The 9,399-nt window shown below is 36.5% G+C and overlaps 1 long non-coding RNA gene across 1 annotated transcript in view; it reads right to left on the bottom strand.

Annotated features, from left to right (window-relative positions):
* The window catches only part of LOC118765519, a 23,480-nt gene extending 16,163 nt beyond the window's left edge, over positions 1-7,317 (bottom strand). Inside the window, exon 1 of the long non-coding RNA XR_005001382.1 lies at positions 7,307-7,317. This is a non-coding gene — a long non-coding RNA (uncharacterized LOC118765519). The remainder of the gene's footprint in view (positions 1-7,306) is intronic.
* Positions 7,318-9,399: the final 2,082 nt, after the last annotated feature.

Raw genomic sequence — 9,399 nt, 5'->3', positions numbered from 1 at the left:
TTAATATCTATATATATATATATATATATTTATGTATATATATAGTATATGTGTATATAATATATATATATATATATATATATAATTATAAAATGATACAAATAGCTTTTCTAATAATTCTTTTTCATTTTTAACATTTAGATGTTTATAAATTACCTATATAATTAATAATTTATAAACATCTTATTCTTAAAATGGAAAAATCATCTGAAAGATAATTTCAATTTTCTTTCAAATATATAATAATGTACCAAAGACTTTCTACTCCTTATTCAACTAAATGTGTGTGTATGTGTGTGCACGCACGCGCGTGTATGTATGAATGAATATATAAGACAATAATATCGAATACGAATAAATGTATATGAACCATTATTTCTATTATATATTATATATATTGATACAAATACACACATACATATATATATATATATACACACACACATATTCTCGATTCCGTAAGTCATGAATGATCAACGGGGCAACAGAGAGGTTACACCCCGGGGTGCAAGTCTGGGAGGAAAGTCGCCTAATCGGCGATCGCACAACCTAGGATTGTTTTTATCGAAGACTAGCAGTATCGCCCGGCGTTGCTCGGGTTTGTAAGGGAAATAACTATAAAGCATTTTTAGAGAGTTATAGCCAAAAAAATGGAAAAAAAATTATGGTAAATTTTTTTTTGAGAGTTAAAACGGTCGAGTTGCGTCCCCTAGACAGTCTGTGGTTTGTGTTTCTGATTCTCGACCCCATGTCGAATTTATCGTTTTTTTCAGAACTGGGGGAACTTTTCAAAATTTTCTCTGCGTTAGTTTTGAATTATGACATTGGGCTATGTGTGTGTTAAGTTTCATCAGAATCGGCTGAAAGCCGTGGTCAGGGTGAGGCTACAAGCTAACAGACACACAGAAACACACACAGACAAACTGCCGTTTATATAGAGAGAGATCAACAGTCCCCAATCCATACCAGCCATCCCTATTCACGCCGCCGATGTTCTCCAAAGGTAAGGTAATGGCGGATATAGCTTGGCACCAGTGACGTCGCAACTCATTTCTACAGCTGGGTAAACTGGAGCCACGTGAAATAAAGTGTCTTGCTGAAGAACACGACAGGCTCGGTCTGGGAATCGAACGCACAACCTCACGACCCATATGCCTTCACTAGAGAGACTTAGTAAATTTAAACAAGTGGATGTATTCCACTGAAACTAGGTAAATAGATTCTTCGAACAAGGACAGCCAGTAGCGACACCTGCTGGGTCTGACTACGCTGCATTGATAAAGGGCAAATACCCTGAAACATGTCTGCAGCTGTCTGACTGGCAGGAAGGAATCGGCTGATTCGAAGGTTTATAATGGACGCAGGTTGTGTGTCAAATAGCTAGCTTGAGGCGATGGCCTCTTGGAGCTAATCAGCGACAGCTTTAGTCTTATATTTATAAGAGTACCTTATAAGTATGGCGATAACTATTAATTTCCAGTAACGATGCCGCAATCTCCTTTAGAGAGACTTAGTAATTTTAATATTTCTATTATATATATATATATATATATATATATAATATATACATATATATGTATATATATATATATAATTATATATGTATGTATATATGTATATATGTATATATGTACATGTATATATATATATATTAACAAATTTCGAAGTTGTTAGTAACCCGTTGTTTTTGACTTGTTAATATTTCGAATTTCTTTACCCGAAATCCATTTAGACCCAAATGAACATCTCCCGGTATAAATGTGTGTAAATAAAGCAAAACCATAAGATACATGCAGGATAGCAAGTGACAGCGATAAAGGTGTTAATCGACATTCATTATTCATAAGCCGGGTGTGCTGCAATAAAATTTCCACTCTTTTTTCTGTGCAAGATCAACTAAAGGTCAATGTTTTACCCTGAACAAAACCATAAAAAAAAGTACAGACTATTCAGAAGAGACACATTGTTGACGGAAAATGCAGGCCAAACAGCACGTCTGTCGACGGTTTGTATGACGGTTTCATTAATAATTCCTTAAAAGATTTTATGAGGTGGCTTTTTCCTGTAAATTTATAAATCTTGTATAGGTTTTTATTTTGGCCGACGAAACTATTCGTGCTGCGCTTATATTTTCTTGATCATACACTAATGAAATATTGGTTTTCAATTTTGGCACACGGCCAGTAATTTCGGGACAGTATGCTAGCTATTTTCATCGATCCCAGTATTCAACTGGTACTTATATTAACGACCACGAAAAGAAGAAAGACAAAGTCAACCACGACAGAATTTGAACGAAGAAGGTAAAGAAGGATGAAACGCTACTAAGCATGTTGTCCTGCCTGCTAACGATTCTGCTTCCTGCCTTACACTCAAGAAATATTGATTTTAAATCTTAGCTCAAGGCCAGCAATTCGGGGGTGGGGGGGGCTAAGTCGATTACATCGACCCCAATGTTTTACTGGTACTTATTTTATCGGCGAGCTGGCAGACTCGTTAGCACGCCGGGCGAAATGCGTAGCCGTATTTCGTCTGCTGTTACGTTCTGAGTTCAAATTCCGCCGAGGTCGACTTTGCCTTTCATCCTTTCGGGGTCGATAAATTAAGTACCAGTTACGCCCTGGGGTCGATGTAATCGACATAATCCGTTTGTCCCCTCCCCTCTGTGTTTAGCCCCTTGTGGGCAGTAGTGAAATATTTATTTTATCGGCCCCGAATGGGGGAAAGGGAAAGTCGTCGCCGGCGGAATTTGAACCCATAACGTAAAGACGGGCGAAATTAGGCTAATCACTTTGTCCGGCATGCTAACGATTCTACCACTTCGCCGCTTTATCTACTGAAGACATATTATTTCATACACTGTAAATTTCTTCTTAACCAACACTAGTGAAACAGGAGTATTCTCGGATAACTGACATTTCCGGATATCTGATGATCACTTTTTGAATCACCATTGCAACAAATTAAAACTCTCTCAATATGCATCATTATTATTCTTAATATACTGAAATAACTGAAATGATAACATTTTAATGACAATTAATTAATTAACACAAATTAGCGCAAATTCTCTTAACCCAAATAACATTTTTTTCAGGGTGTCGCTCGTTCGTGAGTTCCGGATTTTTAGTACCAGTAAAGAGAATGTTTACTGTAAGGATACCAGATATGTCGCGTATGTTTGGATACGTCTCTGTTAACAAATTCCTACTTGATTGGGCCATAATGCTATAAGACTTTATAGTCAAGAGATCCCATCAGTCAAGAGATCCCACCAGGTGGTGGTATTAAGTTTTACAAGTAGCTTGGGCTAATTGTCAGCAGAAACATATCGAAGTGTGTATGTGTGAATAGATAGACAGATACATGCATACATACATATACACACATAATACATTCATACATATATAAAGCGACAGGAAGGTTGAGCCTCTTATATAATGCATCCATTTAGCAAGTTTTAGATTGTTATATTCGAAACAAAAATGGCAGACAAATGAAAGCAATAAGATATAAACTAAACTGTCACCAATATGTTTTCCCAGAGTTACTGTTATTTTACCTGTTTATACAAAGTGAATTGGAGCGTTAATTATTGAACGTGTTATATTCCATTACTCTTGGTTTGGTTCGATTCAATCGATTACGCCTACACGTTGCCGATGTGTTTGAGAACAATACTTTCAATTAAAGAAACGAAACAGTCATTGTGAATTAAATTTTTTCACTATAGGTAACTATACCCAAGCAAGCGGCGTTATATATTCAGTTATACCTGCTGTCCTATTGACCGATATACGTGAACAAAAGACGAAAGGAGATATTTTTGAAAAGAATTAACTATACGAAAGTGAGGCTGTTTACCGAGACAGGGAAAACGCCAATCTATATTTTTACACGATATTGATAAAATCCTCTAATGGATTACTGTATCGATTGCCACGAATAAAATCTATAAACCACATTTTAGAAAGATTAAGATCTGAGGTATTTGAAAGATGGCTCATGTCAGAACGGTAATCTAAGCATATCTAAGCCCTTCGGAATAATGAAATATTGATCAGCAAATACGGTTTAGATGAAATACGGCAAAAATCTATGACAATGATTTCATCAAGTAAAATTTTCAATGGCTGACTAACTTTCACATGGCCAGTATTGTTGCAGCGTTAGCTGGTAAAATGGCGGTATTTCCGCTAACATGAATATATGGAATTAGAACTGCTTTCAGGTTTTATTTATTCATCCGTATTAAAACACAAAACGTGGTAAGTTTGGTAAACATCAATATAAGACAAGCTTATCATGTTATGAAGAAGATAGAGATTTTTCGAGAATATTCACTGAAGTAAAAATACTTTTTAGTCTAATGTTCGACTGGATTTCTAAGTCGAATTATTAGAAGGACACAAGCTCCAGCCCCTCAACTCCGTTCATAATCCAGGAGGATGGATTTGAAGTTAGGAGTTGTTAGAGAGTCGGATGAGATGTCTTGCGATATCAGTTCCATTCTTTTACATTCCAGTGTCAAGCTGTATCGGTCCAAATCGTTTCAATTCACTACTCATTACGAAGAGTTAAACATATGTCTTCGAATTTAATAGAAGTAGCCAAGAACAATTAACAAAGCAAAATATGATATATATTCTAATTAATCAAAATTTGGATTCACAAACAGGAAGGCAGTCACACATAAACACGCATACACACATGCATACACACTCGTAGATACCGTACGCACATATATCTCTTTATATCGATAGGTCTACATGAATCTATACATACATATAAAAATAATATTAGGGAACAAATTATTATTCCAACCTTACAGGTAAAATTCAGTATAATAATATATTAGACCGAATTTGGAATATATAATATATAATATATGTGTATATATAGATATATATATATATATATATATATATATATATATAATATATATATATATATATATTATATATATATTGAAATGGATAATGAATTATCTTGTTACGGATTATTCAAATGATGACCGATACCTGGGTAGCAACAATCACAACAGAAAAATCCGAATTAGGGACTTTGCAGCCTTTGAAACATATGTAGAAAATAATAAAAAGGAATTTTGTTAAATCTTCGTTCAGCTCCATTTCTTCCTACACTAAATATATATATATATAATATATATATATATGTGTGTGTGTGTGTGGTGTGTGTGTGTGTGTGTATGTATATATATGGATAATTTTACGTCAATATATATTGTGTATCTGTGATAGCTTAAATCCTGCCTATAATGTAGTAATTCTTCATTAGATTGTAGTAATATTTAATGCAAAATATATAAGCCTATTTCATTTCATTTGAGCTGCTAATCTTCAGTTGGAAAATTACGTAAATCTCACGATATCCTTCGTATTATAAATCAGGCAGAGATTCTGATGTCTTGGATATTTTATCTAAGAAATTATGTTTCCCTTATTATCAAACACACATATATTGCATATGAGAACAAGAGAAAAGTACCCAACCCAAGGTTTAGAGCGTAATATCATAACCACATACGCACTCTATCTCTTTCTCTCTCTCTCTCTCTCTCTCTCTCTCCTCTCGCACACATATTGTATGAATATGTGTATGCCAATGCAACAAGTACCACAAATATCACAGGTACCATCACTGTCATGTGATTTAATAGTGGAAGCACTCCGTCGGTTACGACGATGAGGGTTCCGGTTGATCCGAATCAACGGAACAGCCTGCTCGTGAAATTAACGTTTAAGTGGCTGAGCACTCCAGACACGTGTACCCATAACGTAGTTCTCGGGGATATTCAGCGTGACACAGAGGGTGACAAGGCCGGCCCTTTCAAATACAGGTACAACAGAAGCAGGAAGTAAGAGTGAGAGAAAGTTGTGGTGAAAGAGTACAGCAGGGATCACCACCATCCCCTGCCGGAGCCTCGTGGAGCTTTAGGTGTTTTCGCTCAATAAACACTCACAACGCCCGGTCTGGGAATCGAAACCGCGATCCTATGACCGCGAGTCCGCTGCCCTAACCACTGGGCCATTGCGCCTCCACGATTTAACAGTATCAAACTGCAGATTCATGCAGTTCGATATTGTAGGATTATAACGTCCTTTTCTAAAGGTTTTCCGAAATTTGTTGAATATGAAAGGTTTACGCCGCAGCATTCGACGTGGATAGCAATATTATATCGAACACAAGGATTTAGTTTTAATTTTATGATGATTCATTCTGGAGGTAAGAAGCAAGAATATGATATTTTGGTGTATCGATGGGAAGCTACGACAGAACTCAGATTTCAAAGTGATCGGAATTTCTTTACACTAATCACTTCCACACTTCATAAAGATATGCAACACAAAATAAAAAAAAAAAATGTTATAGGCGCAGGAGTGGCTGTGTGGTAAGTAGATTGTTTACCAACCACATGGTTCCGGGTTCAGTCCCACTGCGTGGCACTTTGGGCAAGTGTCTTCTACTATAGCCTCGGGCCGACCAAAGCCTTGTGAGTGGATTTGGTAGACGGAAACTGAAAGAAGCCCGTCGTATATATATATGTATATATATATATATATATATATATATATATATATATATATGCGTGTGTGTGTTTGTGTGTCTGTGTTTGTCCCCCTAGCATTGCTTGACAACCGATGCTGGTGTGTTTATGTCCCCGTTACTTATCCGTTCGGCAAAAGAGACCGATAGAATAAGTACTGGGCTTACAAAAGAATAAGTCCCGGGGTCGAGTTGCTCCATTAAAGGCGGTGCTCCAGCATGGCCGCAGTCAAATGACTGAAACAAGTAAAAGAGTAAAAGAGTAAAAGTGTATGGTCAGCTGTGGTTGTATGGACAATTAATAGGAATTCATAAGTTGTTACACAGTTTTCGGCTGAGTAGACTGGAGCAACAAAAGCTGAAGTATTTCATCCGAAGACATAACGCCAATCTACGCCTCTCCGATCGTTAACCAAACTCCTTACACATTTAGGACACTTAATCGGAAGTAATTTTAAGTTCATAATCCATATGTGTGTTTTATAATGGCATGATCACGAATTATATTCTTCAAGGTCATGTATTGTTATTTTGATTGTTTGTATTAATTTTAAATTAATTTCTACAGATTTTCAGTAGAATTTAGGGCCAGCACTGAATAGTGTCACGTCGCTAAACATAGTGAGTATTTCAGCAATGCATTCGCGGATAGTTAATGGGTTGGATGTGGTGCTGAAGAAGGAACAATAATTCTTGAAATATACATAGTGGCTGTGTGGTAAGTAGCTTGTTTACCAACCACATGGTTCTGGGTTCAGTCCCACTGCGTGGCATCTTGGGAAAGTGTCCTCTACTATAGCCTCGGGCCGACCAAAGCCTTGTGAGTGGATTTGGTAGACGGAAACTGAAAGAAGCCCGTCGTAAAAATGTATATATATATATGCGTGTGCGTGTTTATGTGTCTGTGCTTGTCCCCCTAGCATTGCTTGACAACCGATGCTGGTGTGTTTATGTCCCCGTTACTTATCCGTTCGGCAAAAGAGACCGATAGAATAAGTACTGGGCTTACAAAAGAATAAGTCCCGGGGTCGATTTGCTCGATTAAAGGTGGTGCTCCAGCATGGCAGCAGTCAAAATGACTGAAATAAATAAAAGAGTAAAAGAGTATATGCCCATTACCTATATAAACCCAATACCTTTGGTTACGTTGTTTACATTGGCGTATTCGTAAACTGTGCTGGCTCTAAGTTCTATAGAAAGCTTGTAGAGAACATTTTAAAATAAAAATAACGCACTGCTAACACAAAAACAGCACATATTATTGGCTTATAAACCGTTATGGTTTATAAACCGTTAATTTACTTGGTAGTATATTGTCCTTGCAAAATGAAATGCAGTGTCTCTACCGGCAATTAATGTTTGTATTAACATATTTCTCCATTAATTGATATCCACAACTAATCACCAGTTGATTGAGATTTGGAAAAAAATAAGTTTTACTACACAGAAACAGAAGGAAAAACTTTCATAATTTCATGTATTCTTAAAATTAATGTTCTTTTATAGAACTCGTGTAGGTTCGGCACATTTCTTTTTGTTGTCTGTTTTGTATTTCCATGTAAAAACTGTACTAATTTTTACACTATGTGCAGTATATATAAAACTGTTGTAGTCCATGGATGTGTATTTTTCTAGTTTTCTTAATTTCCTCGACATTATGTATTTCATCAATGCATTCTTCTTATTGGCTTCTATTTATAATTCCATTAATAAACTGGTAGATTATCGACAACTATAATTCCATTGATTGCCTGATAGAAAGGGAAAAGGAAGGTCAAATTCGTTCTCGGTGGGTTTTGAACCCAGATCGTTAAAAGACCATACCTATATAAGGTAGAAGTGTTATCCAACGCTCTGCGATTCTGCCAAATCATCGTCTGGCTATCTTTCACTCCAGATATTTATTTAGTGATAATTTCTCCTTATCAGTTAAAGATATATTATTGTTATTCATTTTAATTGATATATCAATCAGAAGGTGTTTCATTTCCTGATAGTCTTTGAAAATATTATTCCAACAATTTCTTTTCATCTTCCCTTGTATAGAAGTTGACGTTTCTCAGAGTTTAATCGTTTTGTCACATTCTGAGTTATGTTCTGCGCTATCTTTAATAGCATCCGTAATTTCTCTGTCGGTGGTTCACAATGCTGGCATAACTTACACAATATTAAGGCTCTTTGTCATACATTAAAAAAGACTCCGCCGGTTACGACGACGAGGGTCCCAGCTGATACGATCAACGGAACAGCTTGCTCGTGAAATTAACGTGCAAATGGCTGAGCATTCCACAGACACGTGTACCCTTAACGTAGTTCTCGGGGATAATCAGCGTGACACAGAGAGTGACAAGGCTGACCCTTTGAAATACAAGTACAACTCATTTTTGCCAGCTGAGTGGACTGGAGCAACGTGAAATAAAGTGTCTTGCTCAAGGACACAACGCGTCGCCGGGAATCGAACTCACAACCTTACGATCATGAGCCGAATGCCCTAACCACTAAGCCACGCGCCCTCACTCTTGTCATACATATATATTTATTCACACACATACATAAAATGCAACGGACTTCCCCACAGTTTCTATTTTATTTCAAAAATTTTGCCATAAAGGCTTGATACAGAGTAGTTTGCGGGCTGGACAAAGACATTGGTGAGGTGAATGATGAAAAGGATGATATTAATGGGAGAAGACAAAAACGTCCGCCGATTTTTGCTTCTCTAAAACATTATTCTCTTCTTTTTTCACAGAAATTGACAAAACGAGGTAATGAACTTCTTAATTCAGTTTTACACTTTTTGGACTAATAGTCCATTTAAGAATTGGGCCGTTA

Source organism: Octopus sinensis, linkage group LG12 (assembly GCF_006345805.1).
Source record: "Octopus sinensis linkage group LG12, ASM634580v1, whole genome shotgun sequence".
Taxonomy (NCBI): Eukaryota; Metazoa; Mollusca; class Cephalopoda; order Octopoda; family Octopodidae; genus Octopus; species Octopus sinensis.
Note: the sequence above shows the minus strand (reverse complement) of the source record. Positions and strands in the feature narration are given on the sequence as shown.